The sequence below is a fragment of the Canis lupus genome, chromosome 31 (assembly GCF_003254725.2).
Source record: "Canis lupus dingo isolate Sandy chromosome 31, ASM325472v2, whole genome shotgun sequence".
In the NCBI taxonomy this organism is placed as follows: domain Eukaryota; kingdom Metazoa; phylum Chordata; class Mammalia; order Carnivora; family Canidae; genus Canis; species Canis lupus.
Window position 1 is genome coordinate 1,045,979 of NC_064273.1, and position 24,694 is coordinate 1,070,672.

The window sequence follows — 24,694 nt, forward strand, 5'->3', positions numbered from 1 at the left end:
ATTTCTCATCTCCAAATCTACAAAATAGAAGTCTGAACTCATCTGCATTCCTATTAAAATAATGAAAGTGCCCCCCATCAATGTCAAACTCCTCCACACACCCTTTGTATCCTGTCTCCTCTGCTTTTCTCAATTTTTTATTTCTAGTTTAAAATATTTAACTATGAATACAGTTCATAAATGTCATCAGTTTCTAGTACAATCATTTCTCAAAGAGCCCTTACTTGGCTGCAAATTCCTATCCAGTTGCAAATTAAGCAACTGCCTCAATTTCTCTTTCTTTCCCAGCAAGTCTAACCAAAAAGTTGTCTAGACTGATTTTGTCTACTTCCTTCATTTTTCAGTCTATTTCATACTGATACCCATCCTTATTACTGTACCTGAAACCTGGTGTCAAGCTGGACCAGACTTGTTTTATTTTTTAATTAAAAAGTTTTTATAACCTCCAAGGTGGATCAACCGTAGGTTTTTTTTAAAAGTTTTTCATTTATTTTTATAATCTCCAAGTTGGATCAACCTTTAAATGAAGAAAAGTGAACATTTTTTTTGTCCTCATTTCAATTGTCTACATAGTAGCTTTTAACAAATGGCCAGTCTCTTTTTCCTGAACACTTTAGTCTCTCACAGATCCTCCAGTTCCATATTCTTCTGAGTTCTTGTTTGCTTGCTTACTGATCTCATTATTTCTGTTTCATTTGCCAGCTCTAGCTTCTTGATTTAACCTCAAAGTTCAGGATTTCCTAAAGGCTTACAACAGGTACCCTAAACTTCCCTGACCTCATCCTCTCACTGGGTGATTTAATCTCTTTTTAAGGTTTTAAGAGTCATCTCTCCAGTGATGGCTCTGAAAATTTTAACTCAGTTAAGTCCACTTTTCTGAGACTCATATCCAATTCCTAATTGAAATCTCTACTGAGATATCTCATGGACATCTTACATTTAACCTGTAAGAATTTAAGTTTCCATTTTCCCAGTCTTACCCTGTCTTACTTGTTCCATGAAATAAGATCAATATATATCTAGTAAGCCTAAACAGAATTTTAGGAGACATATTTGAGACCCTTGTAATTTCAATGCATTAGCCATAAAAGTAATATTTACAAAATGTGCATAATGTGCTAGGCATCATAATAGATTAATTACAAACATTATTTAATTCTAATAAACTACAAATTACTCCCCTTTAATGGATGAAGATATTATAGCAGAGAAAGCATAGGTGATGTACCAAAAGACATGTGGCTAGTAAGTGATATAGCCAGGATTTCAAGACAGACCATTCAGTTTTAAAACTCATGTTTATAAATATTACACTATGTCTCAAATTATAGTAAGCTGTAGTTAATACATTCATAGCACTTACTATGGCATAATTCTAAGTACTTTAGATATGTTAAGTCATTTATGAGGAGCATGTTGTTTTTGTGCCTATTTTGGAGACCAAGAAATACACAGAGAGGTTTAATAAATCTCTCTCTCTCTGTGTCTTTCATGAATAAATAAAATCTTTAAAAAAAAAATAAGGCAAGAAATGAGGCAGTAGATTTGAGAGCAGTGAAAATACATTAAAAAAAGCAAGGCCCGGTGTCAAGAAACAAGGGAATTTAGATCTGGTGAACGTCCTATCAGGGAGGAAATTTTAAATTTTAAAGGTTAATGTCAGTAGTCATGGATTTTATGAGATACATTTTGAAATAAGTTCATATAATTTGGGAGGAAAGAAGAAAGGAGTAGTGACAGAATTACCTTCAAAAAATTCTATCTTGGGACCGCCTGGGTGGCTCAGCGGTTGAGCTTCTGCCTTTAGCCCAGGGCGTGATCCCGGACACCTGGGATCGGGATGGAGTCCCACATCGGCCCCCTGCAAGGAGCCTGCTTCTGCCTCTGCTTGTGTCTCTGCCTCTATCTCTGTCTCTCTCATGAATAAATAAACAATATATATTTTTAAATAAAATTTAAAAAAATTCTATCTTTATGTCCTATTTAGCTGAAATATTTTAAACCAGGATACTGATAAGAGCTACCAAGGATATTGCTACAATTATAAAAATGCATAATATGTGGGACCAGCTCATTTACATATTATTTTAATATGTCATGAGAGAGATGAACAACAGAAGACTTTAAATAGAAATATCATACTAGTACCTAATTACAAAATCAAGATTTAAGAAGAAAAACTTAAATCTCTTTGTATATAGACCACATTTTGTAACCAGTTAAAGTTTAGCAAAAGGTACATATGTTCTCAAAGTTTAATTTTTCCTTGCCATATATTGTGAATGTTAAAAGAGTAAAGTTTTTGGCACCAGAGTTAGATGCAGCTGCCCTATGCAAAGATGGAAGGTATTGGAGCTATCAGAGCTCTACAGAGCATAATTTAATGCATTCTTACAGTACAAGAATCATTTATCCAGATAATTGGAACAAGACAGAGAAATGCAAATACTGTATGGCATCACATATATGTGGCATCTAAAAAAAAAAAAGTTGTTTTCATAGAAACAGAGAATTGAATGGTAGTTGCCAGGGATTGGGGGGAGGAGGAAATAGGAAAATAAAAGTCAAAGTATGCCAATTTTCAATTATAAGACGAATAAGGTCTGAGGTGGCCCAGGCAGTTGAGCCTCTGACTCTTGGTTTCTCCTCAAGTCGTGATCTTGGGGTAGTGGGATTGAGCTCCATGGGGCTCTGTGCTCAGTGCAGAGTCGGCTTGAGATTTTCCCTCTCCCTCTCCCTCTCCCTCTCCCTCTGCCCCACCCCACCTTTGTGCACATGCGTTCTCTTTCTCTCTAAAATAAGTAAATCTTAAAAAAAAAGATGAATATGTTTTGAGGATCTGGTGTGCAGCATAACATGATGAAGATAGTTAATAATACAGAAATTTACTGAGAGTAAATCTTAAAAAAAAAAAGATTTTATTTATTTGAGAGAGCAAGAGGGAAAGAATGAGTGGAAGGAGGGGCAGAGGAAGAAGCAGACTCCCCAAAGAGCAGGAAGCCCAACACAAGACTTGATTCCAGGACTCTAGGATCATGACCTGAGCAAAAGGCGACACTTAACCGAGTCACCCAGGTGCCCTTACTGAAATAAATATTAAGTGTTCTCACTGCAGACACACAGAGGTACCTATGTGAGGTCATGGATGTGCTAATTATCTTGAACATGGTAGTCCTTCCACAATGTACTTGTATATAAAATCAACATGTATACAATTATATTTGTATACATGTATATAAAATCAACATGTATATAAATCAACATGTATATAAAATCAACATGTATATAAAATCAACATGTATACAATTATATTTGTCAATTATTTCTCAATAAAGTAGAGGAAAATATAAGTCTTAAAAAATTATTAGGCCAGGTGTTTTCCAAAATCATAACCTGTTGTGTTTGAGACATGTGATGTGAAGCATATTTCAAATATTACAAATATTACATAACCATCCCCAAGGAGTTTGGGTAGCATTCTGTAATCATACCCAAACATTGATACCCAAACATTGATAAGGGGAAAAATCAGACTACAGTCTCTGGTCAGATCAAGTCCAATTTTGTCATAAAATAAGTTCAAGCCAGGTCAGGTTTTGCCCTTCCAGAATAATTTAAGGTAATTCTTGGTTTTCTGAGATTTTTTATTTCAAAATTACACATGAGGTTTGTGGGTTTAGCTGAGTATTATGGTGAGTAAGAGCGACATCTAGTGTCGAATACACTGATCTCCATTAAATAAATATTTGCTATTAATTATAACGCTGGTAAAACTTAAATTTAATCAAGCCAATAATCAAATATTTTGTGTTTAGGCATATAAAAATACATAAGAAATTTTCCTTATATGATCAGTGTGATGGAAGAGGATCACAGATAACACACCTTAGATGTTAGTGGTCAAAGAAGACTTTCTGGAAGAGCAGACACCTAAGTAAGATCTTAAAAGAAGAAAAGGGATAAGATTGTTTCTATAAAGAAAATGCACAAAGGAAAGCAAAAACAAGAAATTGAAATTGGTACAGGTCCTGAGATAAGATGAAGTTAAATAGGCCAAGGGGAATGATTCATGATTCATCCTGAATACCAAATGGTAAACATTATTGTTGATTTCTATTTTTGAGTATTCTATTTAGCCTAATTTCATTGATTTTTTTATGTTAACCTTTAACAGAAAATAAAATTAAAATCATGTAAGTCCTATATCTATAAGACAACCTCAAATTTTTTAGATATAGAAAGCTATTATTTAGAGGTAATAAAGGATGTAAAGTAATATTTTAAACATAATACACACTTTAAAATGTGGTCAATAATCCAGGCATGAGGGGGGAGGGGCAAGACGGCGAAAGTGTACGGTCCCCAAGTCCCCTGTCCCCACCAAATTACCGAGATAACCTTCAAATCATCCTGAAAATCTACGAATTCGGCCTGAGATTTAAAGAGAGACCAGCTGGAATGCTGCAGTGAGAAGAGTTCGCGCTTCCATCAAGGTAGGAAGACGGGGAAAAAGAGATAAAGAAACAAAAGGCCTCCAAGGGGGAGGGGCCCGCGAGGAGCCGGGCTGAGGCCGGGGCGAGTGTCCCCAGGACAGGAGAGCCCCGTCCCGGAGGAGCAGGAGCTGCACCGACCTTCCCGGGGGAAAGGGGCTCGCGGGGAGGTGGAGCAGGACCCGGGAGGGCGGGGATGCCCTCGGGCTCTCGGGGACACTAACAGGCACCTGCGCCCCGGGAGAGTGCGCCGAGCTCCCTAAGGGCTGCAGCGCGCACGGGGGACCCGGAGCAGCTCGGGGGGCTCGGGGGCGGCTCCGCGGAGGGGGCTGCAGGGCCGGAGCGCGAATCCACCAGCGCAGGCTCGGAGCACAGGGCGCCGGGACACAGCCCAGGATCCGGCCTCCCCGGGACAGGCAGAGGCCGGGAGGGCCCAGGACAGCGAGGACGCTCCTGCCCCAGCTGAGCAGATCAGCGGCCCCGCCCGGAGCCTCCAGGCCCTGCAGACGGAAAGCTGCGGAGCTACTGCCGGGGCTGACTCCAGGGCTGCAGAGCTGGCCCCGCCACTGCGGTTGTTCCTTCTGGGGCCTCACGGGGTGAACAACCCCACTGAGCCCTGCACCAGGCAGGGGCAGAGCAGCTCCCCCAAGTGCTCACACCTGAGAAACAGCACAGCAGGCCCCTCCCCCAGAAGACCAGCTAGACGGACAAGTTCCAGGGGAAGTCAAGGGACTGAAAGTACACAGAATCAGAAGATACTCCCCCGTGGTTTTTCTTATTATTATTATGTGATTTCTGTTTGCTTCCCCCAGCCTTTTTTCTTTCTCTTCTCTTTTTTTCTTTTTTTCTTCTTCTCTTTTCTTTCCTTCTTTCTCTTCTCCCTTTTTCTCATTTTCCCAATACAACTTGTTTTTGGCCACTCTGCACTGAGCAAAATGACTAGAAGGAAAACTTCACCTCAAAAGAAAGAATCAGAAACAGTCCTCTCTCCCACACACTTACAAAATCTGGATTACAATTCAATGTCACAAAGCCAATTCAGAAGCACTATTATACAGCTACTAGTAGCTCTAGAAAAAAGCATAAAAGACTCAAGAGACTTCATGACTGCAGAATTTAGATCTAATCAGGCAGAAATTAAAAATCAATTGAATGAGATGCAATCCAAACTAGAAGTCCTAACGAGGAGGGTTAACAAGGTGTAAGAACGAGTGAGTGACATAGAACACAAGTTACTGGCAAAGAGGTAAACTGAGGAAAAAAGAGACAAACAATTAAAAGACCATGAGGATACATTAAGGGAAATAAATGACCCTGAGGAAGAAAAATCTACGTTTAATTGGGGTTCCCTAGGGCGCCGAAAGGGACAGAGGGCCAGAATATGTATTTGAACAAATCATAGCTGAAAACTTTCCTAATCTGGGAAGGGAAACAGGTACATTCAGGTCCAGGAAATAGAGAGATCCCCCCCCCCCCAAAATCAATAAAAACTGTTCAACACCTCGACACTTAATAGTGATGCTTGCAAATTCCAAAGATAAAGAGAAGATCCTTAAAGCAGCAAGAGACAAGAAATCCCTGACTTTTATGGGGAGGAGTATTAGGGTAACAGCAGACCTCTCCACAGAGACCTGGCAGGCCAGAAAGGGCTGGCAGGATATATTCAGGGTCCTAAAAGAGAAAAACATGCAGCCAAGAATACTTTTTCCAGCAAGGCTCTCATTCAAAATGGAAGGAGAGATAAAGAGCTTCCAAGACAGGCAGGAACTGAAAGAATATGTGACCTCCAAACCAGCTCTGCAAGAAAATTTAAGGGGGACTCTTAAAATTCCCCTTTAAGAAGAAGTTCAGTGAAACAATCCACAAAAACAAGGACTGAATAGATATCATGATGCCACTAAACTCATATCTGTCGATAGTAACTCTGAACGTGAACAGGCTTAGTGACCCCATCAATAGGCGCAGGGTTTCAGACTGGATAAAAAAGCAGGACCCATCTATTTGCTGTCTACAAGAGACTCATTTTAGACAGAAGGACACCTACAGCCTGAAAATAAAAGGTTGGAGAACCATTTACCATTCGAATGGTCCTCAAAAGAAAGCAGGGGTAGCCATCCTTATATCAGATAAACTAAAATTTACCCCGAAGACTGTAGTGAGAGATGAAGAGGGACGCTATCTCATACTTAAAGGATCTATCCAACAAGAGGACTTAACAATCCTCAATATATATGCCCCGAATGTGGGAGCTGCCAAATATTTAAACCAATTAATAACCAAAGTGAAGAAATACTTAGATAATAATACACTTATACTTGGTGACTTCAATCTAGCGCTTTCTACACTCGATAGGTCTTCTAAGCACAACATCTCCAAAGAAACGAGAGCTTTAAATGATACACTGGACACAGATATCTACAGAACTTTACATCCAAACTCAACTGAATACACATTCTTCTCAAGTGCACATGGAACTTTCTCCAGAATAGACCACATAAGGGTCACAAGTCGGATCTGAACTGATACCAAAAGATTGGGAGCGTCCCCTGCATATTCTCAGACCATAATGCGTTGAAATTAGAACTAAATCACAACAAGAAGTTTGGAAGCACCTCAAACACGTGGAGGTTAAAGACCTTCCTGCTAAAAGATGAAAGGGTCAACCAGGAAATTAAGGAAGAATTAAAAAGATTCATGGAAACTAATGAGAATGAAGATACAACCGTTCAAAATTTTGGGGATGCAGCAAAATCAGTCCTAAGGGGGAAATATGTCGCAATACAAGCATCCATCCAAAAACTGAAAAGAACTCAAATACAAAAGCTAACCTTATACCTAAAGGAGCTAGAGAAAAAACAGCAAATAGATCCTACATCCAGCAGAAGAAGAGAGTTAATAAAGATTCGAGCAGAACTCAATTAAATAGAGACCAGAAGAACTGTGGAACAGATCAACAAAACTAGGAGTTGGTTCTTTGAAAGAATTAGTAAGATAGATAAACCATTAACCAGCCTTATTAAAAAGAAGAGAGAGAAGACTCAAATTAATAAAATTATGAATGAGAAAGGAGAGATCACTACCAACTCCAAGGAAATGCAAACGATTTTATAAACACATTATGAACAGCTATACGCCAATAAATTAGGCAATTTAGAAGAAATGGACGCATTCCTGGAAAGCCACAAACTACCCAAACTGGAACAGGAATAAATAGAAAACCTGAAAAGGCCGATAACCAGGGAGGAATATGAAGCAGTCATCAAAAACCTCCCAAGACACAAAAGTCCAGGGCCAGATGGCTTCCCAGGGGAATTCTATCAAACGTTTAAAGAAGAAACCATACCTATTCTACTAAAGCTGTTTGGAAAGATAGAAAGAGATGGAGTACTTCCAAACTCGTTCTATGAGGCCAGCATCACTTTAATTCCAAAACCAAAGACCCCACCAAAAGAGAGAATTATAGACCAATATCCCTGATGAACATGGATGCAAAAATTCTCAACAAGATACTAGCCAATAAAATCCAACAGTACATTAATAAAATTATTCACCATTTCCAGTAGGATTTATCCCCGGGACACAAGGCTGGTTCAACACTCGTAAAACAATCAATGTGATTCATCATATCAGCAAGAGAAAAACCAAGAACCATATGATCCTCTCATTAGATGCAGAGAAAGCATTTGACAAAATACAGCATCCATTCCTGATCAAAACTCTTCAGAGTGTAGGGATAGAGGGAACATTCCTCAACATCCTAAAAGCCATCTACGAAAAGCCCACAGCAAATATCATTCTCAATGGGGAAGCACTGGGAGCCTTTCCCCTAAGATCAGGAACAAGACAGGAATGTCCACTCTCACCACTGCTATTCAACATAGTACTGGAAGTCTGAGCCTCAGCAATCAGACAACAAAAAGACATTAAAGGCATTCAAATCGGCAAAGAAGTCAAACTCTCCCTCTTCACCGATGACATGATACTCTACGTAGAAAACCCAAAAGTCTCCACCCCAAGATTGCTAGAACTCATACAGCAATTTGGTAGCGTGGCAGGATACACAATCAATGCCCAGAAATCAGTGGCATTTCTATACACTAACAATGAGACTGAAGAAAGAGAAATTAAGGAGTCAATCCCATTTACAATTGCACCCAAAAGCATAAGATACCTAGGAATAAACCTAACCAAAGAGGGAAAGGATCTCTACTTTAAAAACTTTAGAACACTTCTGAAAGAAATTGAGGAAGACACAAAGAGATGGAAAAATATTCTACGCTCATGGATTGGAAGAATTAATATTGAGAAAATGTCAATGTTCCCCAGGGCAATTTACACGTTTAATGCAATCCCTATCAAAATACCATGGACTTTCTTCAGAGATTTGGAACAAATTATTTTAAGATTTGTGTGGAATCAGAAAAGACCCCGAAGAGCCAGGGGAATTTTAAAAAAGAAAACCATATCTGGGGGCATCACAATGCCAGATTTCAGGTTGTACTACAAAGCTGTGGTCATCAAGACAGTGTGGTACTGGCACAAAAACAGACACATAGATCAATGGAACAGAATAGAGAATCCAGAAGTGGACCCTCAACTTTATGATCAACTAGTATTCGATAAAGGAAGAAAGACTATCCACTGGAAGAAAGACAGTCTCTTCAATAGATGGTGCTGGGAAAATTGGACAAACACATGCAGAAGAATGAAACTAGACCACTCTCTTGCACCATACACAAAGATAAACCCAAAATTGGATGAAAGATCTAAATGTGAGACAAGATTCCATCAAAATCCTAGAGAAGAACACAGGCAACACCCTTTCTGAACTCGGCCACAGTAACTTCTTGCAAGATACATCCACGAAGGCAAAAGAAACAAAAGCAAAAATGAACTATTGGGACTTCATCAAGATAAGAAGCTTTTGCACAGCAAAGGATACAGTCAACAAAACTCAAAGACAACCTACAGAATGGGAGAAGATATTTGCAAATGACGTATCAGATAAAGAGCTAGTTTCCAAGATCTATAAAGAACTTATTAAACTCAACAGCAAAGAAACAAACAATCCAATCATGAAATGGACAAAAGACATGAACAGAAATCTCACAGAGGAAGACATAGACATGGCCAACACGCACATGAGAAAATGCTCTGCATCACTTGCCATCAGGGAAATACAAATCAAAACCACAATGAGATTCCACCTCACACCAGTGAGAATGGGGAACATTAACAAGGCAGGAAACAACAAATGCTGGAGAGGATGTGGAGAAGGGGGAACCCTCTTACACTGTTGGTGGGAATTTGAACTGGTGCAGCCACTCTGGAAAACTGTGCGGAGGTTCCTCAAAGAGTTAAAAATAGACCCGCCCTACGACCCAGCAATTGCACTGTTGGGGATTTGCCCCAAAGATACAGATGCAATGAAACGCCGAGACACCTGCACCCGGATGTTTCTAGCAGCAATGGCCACGATAGCCAAACTGTGGGAGGAGCCACGGTGTCCATCGACAGATGAATGGATAAAGAAGATGTGGTTTATGTATACAATGGAATATTCCTCAGCCATTAGAAACGACAAATACCCACCATTTGCTTCAACGTGGATGGAACTGGAGGGTATTATGCTGAGTGAAATGAGTCAATCGGAGAAGGACAAACATTATATGGTCTCATTTATTTGGGGAATATAAATAATAGTGAAAGGGAATATAATGGAAGGGAGAAGAAATGTGTGGGAAACATCAGAAAGGGAGACAGAACATAAAGACTCCTAACTCTGGGAAACGAACTAGGGGTGGTGGAAGGGGAGGAGGGCGGGGGGTGGGGTTGAATGGGCACTAAGGGGGGCACTTGACGGGATGAGCACTGGGTGTTATTCTGTATGTTGGTAAATTGAACACCAATAAAAAATATATTTATTATTAAAAGAAATCCAGGCATGAGGGTAAAATGGCCCTCACTAAAAGAGGTAGCCAGATTATTGTATCATAACAAATTACCATTAATCTAATGACATTACTGATAAAATACTATAAATTCTTATTTTATAATTTGTCTTATAGCTAGACTTCTTTTTTTTTCCATTTTATTTCCTACCCCTTTTATTGAAACCCATTTTACTCTCAATTATTTTGAGATGTTATGATATATAGACATTCTGGCCTGTATTTCCCAAATTAATAGCTTTATTTTCAATTTTTAATATAATCAGAATATTCTATTTTCTATTTGGTTGAGAATCTCTCAGGTTATTTGCTCATGGAACTTTGGTTCCTTTAACTATGCATCTCTGTGGCTTAAACCAGAATGATTCAGTCATTGCAATTCCATGGACCCTTATTAAGATAGAAAAGCAATTGTCCACCCTACCTGTTTGCAGACATTTACACATACACATTTGCAAATGCAACTTTAGTTTGATCAAACAGTATTCACAGTTACTAGATGTATTACAGTTTGATATTTTGGAACCCATTTTTCCTTTTTTTCTTTTATTTTTACTTGGTTGCTTAACACATGTCACAATTCTCTCTGTTGATTTCATGATCCACTAATAGAATTTGATTGGAAAATATTGCTCCAGAATAAATATTAATTAACTTTAAAAAATTATATATACGTATAAAATATTTGAATAATAGAAAAAACTATGTTTGATAAGTAGAAAATTGTGGTTTGGGGTTCAAAAGAGAGAGGTCAGAAAAGGATTTTATTCGAGAAAATAAGTCTTGACGTTATTGAAGGATGGCTGAAAATTGGATGTACGGAAAGTAGGGTAGCATTGCAGGAGGGATCAACCTCTTCTGAGTGAAGAATCAATTGGGTTGAATTGGTATGTTTAGAGGACAAAAAGCAGATCACACATGTGAAGAAATCTAGCAGGACTGGATATGGCTGATTACAACTATTCTTTTTGACTGCTTCTCTAGTGATTGGGATTTTGAAACATACATAGATTTATCTTTGCATCCACCTGTGTGGTAGGTGTTCTTGGCCTCATTTCATATATAGGAAGAATAGGGCATTTTGAGGTTAAGTAACTTGAACTCAGACCTAGTAAGTGATAGACTGCTGTTTAAGGTCATTCTCTGATCCTAATGCCTATAATCCCAACTACTGAAATAAAGGCAGATTAATTAGGAAAAATGAGCTACTTTGTAGAATATCTAAAATTCTGAGATGAATAGATTTTTATTTTAATAGTCAGTTGAGTATTATTACTAGCATTTAATTACAGAGTGATGTAAGAATATTTTTAAACTATGCATTTTCCAGAATGACGAACTAGGGTATGAGTCTAATGTTATTAAAGCGTTATTAGATATTCTAAGGTTATAATTATAAGGATTCGATTGTAGTTCCTAAGAAGTCATGGATGGGGAAAGCATTATCAAGAGCATCACCAAACCAGAACTGGCTACAGGAAGAAAGGAGATGTATTAGAGCTCTTTAGTCTCATTTAGGGCTAAAAACAGATGTCAGGGTCTGGAATTTGAAGACTTAAGTTTCTAGTACTTCACTCTTTGAAGTACGGTATATCATAGTCAAAACAAGAAAAAAGAGATTCAGACTTCCAGTTTTTGCATGAGTCTTACAATGGCAGCAAATTTAAAAGACAAGGGGGTTACTTATTAATATTAAACAGATAATATTATTTAACATATTGTAGGTTCTTAGTAAATACTTGAATGAATAACCAGATATTCAATTTTTTAATTTTAACTTGTAAGAATTAAAGTGATAGAAAAAATTCAAATATATGCACTCCCACAAAATTCCAAATGTAGATCATGCAGTTCAATTAAATATCTATATATATTTACCTATCTCTGGCCTAACTACAATCTGTATGTGTGTGTTTTATAAAATGTGAAATCAGTAAAAAGAAAGAATTGGAAAGAAGCATAAATCCTAAAATAAAAAATTCAAAGAGAAAAACAGATTTTACTTGACTTAATTCTTGATTAGGAAGAATGAAGATACTCCAAAAGAGAAAAAGAAATCAATTGCATCTCACGCCACTTATTGACACACCATAAAAATCTTAATAAGATGAAGCCTTCCCAATGGCCTTGGGGAAAGGGTTCTTCCAAAATATGAGTCTTTTTGTCTCTTGGCATAAGAATCTTGTGGATTCTCAGAATTTCAATAAAAATGCTGCTGCTGAGGAGCACCTGGGTGGCTGTCTGTTAAGCCTCTGCTTTCAGCTCTGGTCATGATTCCAGAGTCCTGGGATGGAGCCCTACATGGGCGGGGAGTGTCCCTGCTCAGTGGAGAGCCTGCTTCTCCCTCTGCTGCTCCCCCTGCTTGTGCTAGCAATAAATAAATAAAATCGTTAAAAATAAATAAACAAAATGCTGCTTTGGTTATTAGTTTTCATTGCCTTTATTAACAATGAATCCAAGATGACATTAACTTCTGGAATTTGACTGATTAAATTTCCCCTATGGATTCTTGGCAAACTTTTTTTCTGGTGATATCATGATTTCAAATTTTAAATGACCAATAAGTTTCTAAAAATTCAGGTCTAGATCTCATATATGTTTTGCTTTATTTCTGCCCATAGTCAAGTTAAACAGTGATTCTTTGAATTGAAACATTACCTCCATTTTATTAGCACATTTCCCCCATTTTCTATCTGTCGAAATTATAATTATACTTCAAGATCCACTTTAATGACAATCATGAAGCTCTTCTTGCAGACTTTTACAACCGCTTTCAAAATGATCTCCTTTCCATATTCTTTTTCCACTCTATCTTCCTCAAGACCACTATAATGTGATATCTAGAGGATAAGAGTTTGGGAATGAGCTTTGAGGAATATCCGGGTAAAAGACAAAAAGAGGAGGAGCAGCCAGGGTAGGAGGATCTACAAGGAAACCAAAAACTGATAAATAATCCAGGGAGGGAAGTAATTTCTTAAAGCCTGTGATACCGAGACTGCCATGCACCTTGAATCAGCAAAGAATGTTAAGTTTAGTAGAAAAGTGGGAACAGAGCCAGACTGCAAATAAATGAGAAATGCCTCTTCATTTCCACCATACTTCTTTAGTAGAGATCTTCTTGCTCCTCCATGTTCTATCATAGTTGTCTGTTCACAGATCTTTCTTCATGAGCCTATAAGGCTTTATGAAAAGTTCACCTCCTATTTACCTTTATGTCTCTAGTGTTTGGCATAGTACAAATGCATTTCATTTTTTTTGGATTTATGTTAATTTGAAGTCATCTCTTTATTATTTTGCTCAGACACTCACTCACTTTGCCTCATTAATGACTCTCACACACAAGAAGCTTGAATAAGTCTGCTGTGCATAGTAGGGCAAGAAGGGTGTTTAGCACAGCCCAGAGCTTGTAGCAGTTCTACTAGAGGTCTCTGATTCCTTTTTTTTCATCACTGAGGCTATGCACCTCATATAGGGCAGTACAATATCAGAGAGTATTTTTATTATATCTGATACTACTACTTAGGTTTTATTAAAAATTATTTCATTTGTGGAACTGTCAAAACTACAAATTCATCCAATATTTTAAAACCTTATCAACTTTTCTTCTGAAATTCCACTTCGCAGTGAAACTATGCAATGCTATTCAGTTCTTTCATAACTGAGATAATCCTTTATAATAATTTTAATTGAAAAATGTAAGTTGGTTATCAGCATAATAAAGAAAGCAGTAGAATATTTTACTAAATATTTACTTTGGAGTTGAAGAAATAAAGCATAGTTATCCAAAGGCATGAGTTAAGAAAGCAAAGAAAATTAAAATTAGATAGCCAGACTAAGAGTGAAATAATTTTAGATGAAAGGGTCTTGCCTGTTCCTTGAGCATATAATTTTTAAAAAGTATGAGACAGGCCTTATGGATTTTCTTTCTCTAATGTTTTACAACTTTAGAGAAGTTCTTAAAATATTTTCTGAGTGCCAGAATTTTCTTATACTTCCTTCACAAATGAGCTGCTTTGAAAGTGCTGACTAATAAGTCCTCTGTCTTATTATTATTATACAATTTTATTAGTCTTTTGATATCTCATTTTCATGACAAGTGGGATATGATTCACTCCCTAATCGGCTTCCCTTACTACCCTTAGTGTTCAGCATCACGTTGTTCCCTTGGCTCTTGGGTCATGTTGTCCTCATGCTTTTAATTTCCTCTGCTTTTTCCTTTAGGCAAGGCTTCAGTGTAACTATAGCTTGCCATTTTTTATATTCTTTGTCAAGTGGAAATCATATAGGTTACATCTAGCCTTTTCATTTTCTTTGAACTGGCACCTTTTCATCTACCCTTTCATCCTACTTTATATTGATTTTATAGCATCTTTTATCTCTGTTTTCCTTACAGCTTTTATTTTTGTTTTTATACATGCAAGCATATAGTGGGCCTCACTTTCCATCAGTCTTGTGAAATCCATTCAATAATTCAACAGATCCTCTGATGACTTCTTGAATGTGGCTCTTATAAATTAACAAATCTCATATCTTCTGAATATGGCTTTTTTGTCAATTCCTTTTAGGTCCTATGAATTTGCTTTTCATTGATTTTGTCACTTCTTAAAAATATTTTAAAGAAATAGTCATTGTTTTACCAGTATTAGAGTCTGTGTGCATTCAATTAATCTTTCCTAAATTCTTGTCCTTTTCTGCCATGTTCTTATTAGGTTATAAAACAGAAAAATTATATATTCATATAAAAATCATGGTCTTTCCTCCTCTAGTGAAAGATATATTAGATATGTTTGTCTTATAACATGATAAAAAAACTCTAAAATTGCACAATCTAAGGAAATCAAATAACTAATATATAGAAACATAATTCAAATCATTTTTACATTAAAAATGTAGAAATTCTAAAAAAGTAAATATTTACCCATACTCTTAGCCCTTTTAAAAATTATGTAAGGAAATTAAATCTCTCCTTTTTGGCCCTTCAGTGCCATTTTGCAAGTTAACAACTCTTAAGCCTTGTACCTCCCCATTTTCTCCCCTATTTACACAGATACAGCAATATGCATATCAATGTGTATATCTATTTTTACAAATTTCTCTGTATATACATATGTGCGTATATATGTGTACACATTTTCATTACATATCAGTATGCAACCTACTTTTTTACTTAAAATTAATTTATTACATATCATATATTTCCTTTAAAAAGATGTGTAACCTTGGGGCACCAGGCTGGCTCAGTCAGTTAAGCATCCAACTCTTGGTTTCGATTTAGGTCCTGGTCCAGCAGTGATAGGATTGAGCCCTTCATCAGACTCTGCTTTCTTTCTCTCTCACTTGCTCTCAAATGAATAAATAAAATCTTTTTTAAAAAGATGCATAGGGGATCCCTGGGTGGCGCAACGGTTTGGCGCCTGCCTTTGGCCCGGGGCACGATCCTGGAGTCCCGGGATCGAATCCCACGTCGGGCTCCCAGTGCATGGAGCCTGCTTCTCCCTCTGCCTGTGTCTCTGCCTCTGTCTCTCTCTCTCTCTCTGTGACTATCATAAATAAATAAAAATTAAAAAATAAAAAAGTATCCTTTTAAAAAAATGCATAAAAAATTTAAAAAAATAAAAAATAAAAATAAAAAGATGCATAATATTGATGATACTTTGGATCATTTCAAGTTTTGGTTAATACAAATAATACCGCAATGAAATTCAGATATATATGTAACATAAGTGTGTATATGTATATATATTTATATACATTATGCACATCTACCTCTGTATATATATGTGTATACATACATTTATACCTATTGTTCATGTGGATAGAAAATTACAAGAAGAATTGTTGGGCCATGTATATGTATTTTTTATACTTCTATTTCTATTTTCAGTGTTTTCTGACTTTACAAATAAATGATTTAAGTTTGCTTTTCTTATATTATTGTTTCTCAATTCCTTTCTTACTCTCTAAACTCAAACACAAAGAATTCTCACCAACTTTGTCCCCATATCGATTGGTCCTACTTCTTTTCTTTTTATAAGAATTTTAATATCATGCCATACTTTATTGATTTTTGTGGCAATTGCCTTAGCAGAGTCCCTGCGTATTAAAATTTAATCCCTGTCTCTCCTCACTTTCTATTACTGTCAATGTGATATTGTCAGTGAAGTCCATACCTCACCTCAGTTCATCTACCCATCTTTGTATTGCCCTCCTTTCACGTTTATCCCTCATTTTTACTCTCACATATTTTCTCAAGGATGACTCCTACAGCTAAGAATTACATAAGCAGACTTGTTCTTTAATTTCATTCATCTGTCTTCACATAGACCACAATCATTCCCAGCAGCCTGCTTCTATGTTTGATCAGCCATTTAGGGAAGAAGCATTTGGAAAATGAGGATTATAATTAAACGTTTCACTTTACCTGCAGTAGCCATGATTATACTGGGCCTTTGTCCAAATCACTTCCGTGATCTTGAATTTTGGCAATAATAGGAAGATAATGTCTGTGGAACAGAAATGAAACTATTGCTTTTCCTTAGTGCCCTTGAAAGTTCAGCCCTATAATAAGGCACTCAAATGGAGCTTAATGTCCTGCTTAAGGCGAAAATAGCAACTGTGTATGGGGCTGGCTAAGATTCAGGTTAATATATAACATTCTTTTTTTCACTGGACATATGTCCTTGCAAAGAAATTTTCCACTGCTTTGGTTTTTATATCTTATCAACAAACCCAAAATGTTTCTCATGGGTTCATCTTGAAGAATTTTAGTTCTAATGCTTGGACAACATGGGATTTACTCTCCAAGTCTACAGTTGAGCTTTCTGGGTTATTATTTTTTTTCTTAACACATGCACCATTTTGTCCAAGTTGATAGATGGAAGTACCCTTTGCTTGGGCAAGGATGCAAGCAAGTTTCTTTCTTTTCCTTTTTAATTATGTGAATGTTACCTTACCGCTTGCACACCTGCCATTTAAAACATGTAACTCTCACTTTAATCAAGAACACAAAATGTTTGAACTCCAGATGCTCATAGAGAGATTAACTGTCTTATTTGATAATAGTAGGAGCCATCAATTCATGTTATAAGCTGAGTTTATTCTGAGCAAGGTGAAACAAAATGCAGGTCAAGCAACCATACCTTCGATTTTTCTGTTTTATGATTATATAAAGGTATAGCTACCTACAGACTGCTCACTTGTATAATCCTAGAAATGGCTTACATAAATCATGATTTAAATATTATAAAATAAAGAGGCAGTCATGTAATAAAATATTTCTGCTTCATTTACCAAATCTTATTTCTATCTGACCCAAGGCATATGGCTTTACCTTGTTAAGATACAAATTTCTAGGGGTCAAATTATACTCTTAGATGACATCTTTTTTACTTTTCTAATGTTCATTTTCTATACTTCTATAAGGGAATACATTAAAGCTCCATTAGTCTAAAAGATCAGGAGGAATATTGCCTCTTGTAAAGAATGGGGTGGGGTGCCTGGGTGGTTTGGTGGTTAAGCAACCAACTTTTGATTTTGCTCTAGTGCTGATCTCAGTGTCCTGAGAGCTAGCTTCCTCTTGGGGCTCTGCTCAGCAGGGAGTCTGCTGGAGATTCTCTCCCTCTCCCTCTTCCTCTTACCCTGCTCACACTCTTCCTTGCTCTCACCCTCAAATAAATAAATAAATATTTTTTAAATTTTTTTAGAAGATTTATTTATTTATTTATTTATTTATTTATTTATTTATTTGAGAGAGAGCACATGCGCACATATAGGGAGAAAAGGGAGAAGCAGACTCACTGCCAAGCTGAAAGTCCTTGAGGCTCCATCCCAGGACCCCAGGACCATGACCCCAGCTAAAGCCAGACACTTCACTGACTAAGCCAGCCACATGCTCCTAGATAAATCTTTAAAAAGAAAAGAATAGGGTGTTGTTTCAAATCAGAAAATGGTTAGAAAATCACTCTTGTGCTTTTTTTGCCCCCTTGAATGCTAGAAAACTAAAATTTTATGTTCAGTTGTTATGGTTTTCTTATTCTAGGTTCCTGGCATGATACCTACCGACTCTATAACTGGCTTAATTTTTATTTTTGAAATGAATTTTGGCTCCAGTAGACATATTTTACTATTTAAGCTACCTCAAATCTTTTGGGACTTAGATACATTGTAAATATGTATAATGCCTTTTTTACTTTGGCCACCCAACTATATTGCTTGATTTTTAGATTTTTTCTTGCATATTTCTTACTAATTTTAGGTGAAAATCATTTTGTTTGATTATATAAATTCTATATCTTTAATATAAAAATTTCGGATGATTCAAAAAAGTACACAACAGAAAATTAGAATTATTCAGGGTCTCTTTGTGAATTGTTGGTTATAAGAAACCTAAGTTTACCTAAACAACCTGCCAGAAGGGGCACTGACTGGACAGATGCAGGAACTTTTATGAGACCCACAACTAAAAAAGAAGATGCTTACAAGGGAAGAGTCAGGAGCTATAGAGATCTTGTTTCTCCTTTTCCTCTTGCCAGCTTCATTTCCTTTCTCTGTCAATTTGTCTTTGCTGCTTTAGTATACAAGTAAATGTGTATAGTAGAAAATTACTGGCCCAGTCTTATTTTTATCATGAATTCCAGTTTCAAATTTCCAAGGACTGAGTTTTTGATTGGCTTAGCTTGGATTGGGTGCTGGCTGGCAGATACATCTAAAAGCCTAGCTCTTCAATAGCAGCTGTGGGTAATGAGTAGTTTTCAAAGAAGACACTGTGAGAGATTCATCTTCCTTTCCAAAAGATGACTACAACTACTATCTCCTTATTACATAAATCACTGTTTAGGTATATTTTTTATAAATTTCGTTTTAGATTTTTCTAAGGTCATGGACATAAATGATATGTAAGGTCTGGATCCTATAATTTCCACTTCACTATAGCATAAACATTTTCTTATCATTAAAAACTTTTCAAAAACACATGTGAGGCCACAAAGTTCTCTATTACTGCATAACAAATTACCATAAACATATTAAAGCAACATGAGCTTATTAATTGTTAGTCCTGTGGGTCAGATGCACATGCGGACTCAATTGGATTCTCTGCTTAGGGTCTCAGGAGGTTGAAAGCAAGGAATTGGCTGGGGTAGGTTCTTATCTGGGAACTAGATTCTTATCTACAGGATCCTTCCAAGCTTATTTAGGATGTTGGGAGAGTTGAGTTCATACAGTTGTGGGGTATTGTTCCCATTTCCTTTTTCACTGACAGCCAGGGGACCTCTTTCAGAATCTTAAGGCCACCCCTTTTCATACTGTCCTGCTCAATTGTCAAAGCCAAAGAGTTGAACCCTATGTTCTTGGGGTCTTTCTGGCTCTTCTACTCTAGTAGAAAATAGAAAGCTCTACTTTTAAGAGCGCATGTGATTAGTCTCACTTGGATAATTTCCCTATTTTAAGGTCAGTTGGGCCCGATAATGTAGCATAATCATGGGAATGATATTTCATTATAATCAGTTTCCAGAGATTAGGTATGAAATCTTGAGGGCACACTGCAAAGAGTGTGTAAATAGGTTTATTTCAACAAACAAATAATAATTAAAAAAACTAATCAGTTGCTTCAAAACCACTTATTGACGATTTCTTGGGTTCCTAGTGATGTGTAATTACACATTTATAAACTTTCATTTATATAAATATTAACAGAATAGGTTGTATTCTAAGCTCTATTTGTTCCATTATAGTCTTCTCATACTTGTTGATATATTTGATTTCTTTAGTAAATGTATCATCATAATGTAATACCTAGAAAGGCAAATTTTCCTCAAATTTTATTTGCCAAATTCATGTTGGCAATTTTTATTTTTCAAATTATCATAGCTATATATGCTTATGTATCATTCTAGATGATTTTATGTATTTTTTAATTTTCGCAAAATAATCTTGACCTTTGGTTGGCACTGTATTAAACTTGAAATTCAATCTAGGAACAGTAGTTAAAGTCCATACTTATCTTCCTATGTAATTATAGAAATGCCCTATTCTTTTACACATTATATTCTCAAAAGTATATACAGTCTTATCTCTGTAAGTGAACACCATACCCATAAGGTAAAAGAGAATTCTGAAAATCCCAAAGGAGACTCTCCAAAGATAAAATCTTAGTATATGAAATTTTATATAAAATTCTGTTTTGAGTTCAAAAACACCAAATTTCCTCAACATTAAAAATGATCACAGGATTATTTTAGAAAAGGGAACACATTATTCACATTTTGCCAAAGAAAAAAATGCAATAATTTTCAGAATAATGCTAATAGTTTAATTATAAATTTATATAGCTTAACTTTAGGATCTTATTTTATAATGAAGCCATAAAAATTAACACAGATTTGGTGTACAGTCAAGTACAACAATACAATATAAAACAGTAAAAAAATAGATAAAGAGAGGTATCAGGGTTAATAAAATAATTATTTCTAATCAGTGGGTAAAATCTGTGTTTTACAATTAACAGTTTTCTGATGACTGACTAGCTGTTTGAAATATTTAATGAGTGAAGCTCTGTCTTCACCTCACTGATTGCACCCAAATGAATCCTAAATCAATCCATTTATTTATTCAACACATGTTTCTGAGCACTTACTTTTTGCCCGGGCTCTATTCTAGGCACTTGCAATAGAGCAGCAAAGATTTAGAGAAAAAACTAAAGTAATAGAATAAAACATTGTTGGATCTTCATATACCTCAGGAGAGGAAAAAAACCTACAAACTTTCTAAGGCTGACATGAATTCGAAAGCCAGGAAGAAAAGAAGAGGAAGAAGGAGAAGGAGAAGAAGGAGGAGAAGGAGAAGAAAAAAAAAACAAACAGCACATTTAACTATACACATAGCTAAAATTTCTGTGGAAAAAATCTGAAGTATTTCAGGAATGTAATAACAAGACATTAAAAAATAGAATGACAAAAATGTTTCCAGTATTTATTGCAAAGCAGTAATTTCCTAAATACAAAAAATACTTTTAATTGTATATAAAGACTAACAAATAAAAATGCACAACACATTAAAGTCAGTTTCACTCACATTTAAGCTAATGCAAGTTTCTAAACTGAGATGCTGCTTTCGTCTGTTATATTGGCACAGACTAAAAAATCTTACTGTTAGTTTTCTGTTGATGCTGTAGCAAATTATCATATAATGAGTGGCTTAAAACAACACACGGTTATAGTGTTACTGTTAGGGAGGTTAGAAGTCCAAAGGGAGTGTCATGAGTCTAAAGTGACAGTCTTGGCAGTTTTCCTTTTGGAGCCTTTAGGGAAGAATCCATTCCTAGTTTCTAGAGACTGCCACATTCCTTGACCCATGGTCTCCAACCAGCATCTACATCTGTCCAAAGTCTTCCTCATTTCCTTCTCTACCTCTTTCTCCTGTAAGGCCCCTTGTGATGCATTGGACCCACGGAGGTAATCTAAAACAATCTCCATCTCAAGTTCCTTAACTCGATCATTCCTGCAAAGTCTCTTTTGCAACATACGGCAAGGTGTCCGCAGGTCGGGGATTAGGATGTGGGCATTTTTGGAGAGCTGTTATTCTGCCTACCACGCAAACAACCACAATTGTGATGAAAGATGCCATTGCTAACAGATCCTTTTCATAGCCTTCAGATTAAAGTCTCACATACTCTTTGACCCAATGGTAAATCATACATTCTCCTAGTTGTGAATCATACATCTATACTCAAGAAAGTATTCAAAATGTATATATGGGGAGGTTTAGTACAGCACTGTTTGTGCTAGCAAACACTTGTAAGAATTGAATATTTACTTATCAGGAATTGATTCAATAAATTATGATATACCCATATAATGGTTTTTTGCATGTGTATAAAAATATTCAGGTATTTCTGTATGTCCTAATGTAAACTGACATTTCACTCACATTTAAGCTAATGCAAGTTTCTAAACTGAGAATTAATTGCAAAGAACAAGTTGAAGGATTCTATGATGTCATTAGTGTGAAAATATCCTGTTTTATATATATTCCTAAGGTACTAATTTTTTTTGCCACAAGTAAGAATCACTTCTATTAAAAAAACTAATTCTAACACAGTATTATGAGTTTCTCACGTTTATTCACATCTTATAAGCAGAGGCACTGACAACTTTTTATACCAGACTATCAAGGATGTTTGTTTAGTGGACAGCCTTAGAAGACAGAGATAGTCTCCCTTTGGAGCGGAGGGCAAATTTTTTTACTACCAGTAAAATATGTGTCCTTCTGGTGAAGAGATTGGGCCAATTGAGTTGCAGTTTTCTTAGAAAAGACTGTGCTTTCCTAACTCTGGATTCTCTAGTTGTCGTACAAACTCACTGCATGTTCAGTAGCTGCCTGTGCCTACCTGAACCTCACTCCCATTAGGCTTGGTTGGCAGAGGATAGATAAGAGGGGCAAGCACTGGTGTAACATACAGCTCATATTGCTTGTTGTGCCTTGGGTAAAATAGTCTTTTGTCTCCAACCCAAGAGTCCTTTGCTTTCTGCCAGTGTCCATTAAAGTGTCTCTTTAAAGAGCCTAAATTAGGGATGCCTGGGTGGCTCAGTGGTTGAGCATCTGCCTTTGGCTCAGGGCGTGATCCTGGATCCCAGAATTGAGTCCTACATTGAGCTCCCAGCAGGGAGCCTGCTTCTCCCTCTGCTTGTGTCTCTACCTCTCTCTGTGTGTCTCTCATGAATAAATAAATAAAATATTTAAAAATTATAAAAATAATTAAAAGGCTAAATTATTAGTTTCCAAGTATGGTACAACATAGAGAGCTATGTTTCTTGACCTGTGACTTACACAAAAATCTATTTCAAATAAGATACACAAGATTATATTTAATTTACACAAAAATTTAATTTATAAATGAAACAAAATACAACATTTTGACACATAGTATTCTGGGTGATAAAATTTTCCATTAGAAGATAGAAAAAGAAGCATTCAGCATCCAAGTTATTGTTAATATTCCAAAAGAGGTTCACTTGCAATAGTATCTGCCATAGTGTACCACATTTTTGTTTAGGTGATATCAGAAACTAACATCCCTGGGGCGCTTGAATGGCTCAGTGGTTGAGCATCTGCCTTTGACTCAGTTCATGATTCCGGGGTCCTGGGATGGAGTCCTGCATCGGGCTCCCTGCAGGGAGCCTGCATCACCCTCTGCCTGTGTCTCTGTCTCTCTCTGTGTGTCTCTCATGAATAAATAAATAAAATCTTAAAAAAATAAAGAAACTAACATCCCTATCTTTTAGTCTTATAATGGAGAAAGAGCTCTATTGTAGTGGGATGCACTATATCAGTATAGAATTTGAAGGGTAACATAATAAGCATCAAGATTCCATGTATTCCTCCAAAAAAGGCAATTCAGGATATTTGGGGTTCTGGCAAAAGATTCTTAAAGAGTGGCCATGGGGAGCAGTCATTCTTTAGAAATTACTCCCAGAACTACCAAATAAAAAGCAAGTTTTTTGATATTAGCATAATTTTTTAATAATAAATTTATTTTTTATTGGTGTTCAATTTGCCAACATATAGAATAACACCCAGTGCTCATCCCGTCAAGTGCCCCCCTCAGTGCCCATTCACCCCAGCCCCCGCCCTCCTCCCCTTCCATCACCCCTAGTTCGTTTCCCAGAGTTAGGAGTCTTTATGTTCTGTCTCCCTTTCTGATATTTCCCACACATTTCTTCTCCCTTCCCTTATATTCCCTTTCACTGTTACTTATATTCCCCAAATGAATGAGAACATATAATGTTTGTCCTTCTCCGATTGACTTACTTCACTCAGCATAATACCCTCCAGTTCCATCCACGTTGAAGCAAATGGTGGGTATTTGTCGTTTCTAATGGCTGAGGAATATTCCATTGTATACATAAACCACATCTTCTTTATCCATTCATCTTTCGATGGACACCGAGGCTCCTTCCACAGTTTGGCTATTGTGGACATTGCTGCTAGAAACATCGGGGTGCAGGTGTCCCGGGTTTCATTGCATCTGTATCTTTGGGGTAAATCCCCAGCAGTGCAATGGCTGGGTCGTAGGGCAGGTCTATTTTTAACTCTTTGAGGAACCTCCACACAGTTTTCCAGAGTGGCTGCACCAGTTCACATTCCCACCAACAGTGCAAGAGGGTTCCCTTTTCTCCACATTCGCTCCAACATCTCCAACATTTGTGGTTTCCTGCCTTGTTAATTTTCCCCATTCTCACTGGTGTGAGGTGGGAT